This window comes from Echinops telfairi, unplaced genomic scaffold (assembly GCF_000313985.2).
Source record: "Echinops telfairi isolate 266 unplaced genomic scaffold, ASM31398v2 ScPeMD7_70;HRSCAF=299, whole genome shotgun sequence".
NCBI classification, from domain to species: Eukaryota; Metazoa; Chordata; class Mammalia; order Afrosoricida; family Tenrecidae; genus Echinops; species Echinops telfairi.
Genome location: NW_022103968.1, coordinates 57,093,588 through 57,095,209, shown reverse-complemented (window position 1 = coordinate 57,095,209; position 1,622 = coordinate 57,093,588).

Below are 1,622 nucleotides of genomic sequence, written 5' to 3'. Positions count from 1 at the left end.
GAATTAGGTTAAGGATTTTTGTCTTGTAATAGTTATGAGAAATTATCCAACTAGTTATACACTATAATAAAAGGTTAGAAGCATAGAATCAGAAACCATATTTCCCAGGTTCAAATCCAGACTCCGAGATTTGTAAATCTCAAATGTATTAGTTCATTTATATATTAGATACCTTATGTACAAAATCAGAAATGGAAATAGTATGAATCTCATGGAACTGGTATGAAAATATTCATATATGGGGTAATATATGTAAAACATTTACAACAGTACCTTCACATAATCAGACTTTATGTTAAAAATTACTATTGACCCAAATTAGAATGGCCATTAGTTTATTATATCTACAGGGAAAATTTGTCATATATCTAGGTCTTTACCAATTATCTATTTTGTGAATAAATTATTTTATGCAATTTCTAAATTTTTTATTTCTGATTCTTTATTTGCATGTATATTATTCAGTTTTCATATTTTCAAAGTATAAATTCTACTTGTAGCCTATGTTAGATTTTTTAATATGGTAAGAGATAATAAAATATATTAGACACTTTCCAAATCAAGAAATATATGTCTTCTAGTAAATCAGTAGAGAATTTTATTTAAACATGTGTAGAATCATTTATCTGAGTATCTTAAAATTGCCTTATGGACAAGTATGATTCTATTTAAGAGCCAGAGAAAATGAGATCTGAAATTACTTTTACAAAAGGTCAAAAGGCATAAAGCTACTAAGAAAATTGAACTTTCTGAATTCCTACTTGAGCAACCTAATCACTAAACCTAGCTGAATCTCCCCAAGTTGTTCTAATGACCTAGATGAGTGAACAGTTAATTTTCCACATGAGTGCATCAGACAGAGGGGCACTTTACACCATCACTCCCATTGGCTTCTCACTGTCTGTCCATACTGATTTCCAAAAAGTCAATGCCTACCTTTGATGAGAAAGTCCCCAGGAAACTAAACTAAGCTGAATAACTCTTCCTACTATATAGCACACTGATTTAGGTTTCCATCCAGGTACATGCCTGATTAATCTATCTATCTATCTATCTATCTATCTATCTATCTATCTATCTATCTATCTAACATCTATCATCTCTCACCTTACCTAATTTCTATCTCTATCTACTTATCTATCAGGAAATGATCAGAACATTATGATGTGTTATATGCTTTGGCAGGTATAAAGATAAAGAGAAATAAATGATATTTGCTTAATTATTCTCAAGAATTATATTTGCTTCATTATTATATTACAGCAATTATCTCTAATGGGGTGTTTGCATATTCCAAGGAGTTAATAATCTTAGAACGACACTACTGTTGGCCAAATATTATTGACCGCTTACTTATGCCCACTAAATATTGATCACAGTGTTAGGACCTATTACTTGACTTTGCAGAGAATTTATATTTTCACCTCTCGCTGTCCTAAGTCACCTTTCCCTCAAGTACAAAAGTAACCCTAACTATGGACATCTTTTCTGGAAGTCAATCCTAGTGAACTCCTGTTTGTTTGTTTGTAGCTCCAACTTCAATATGTATATCAGATACATTATGTATCTGATTACCTATATGTAATGAAAGAAAAATATATGCACATATATTATGTTCACAT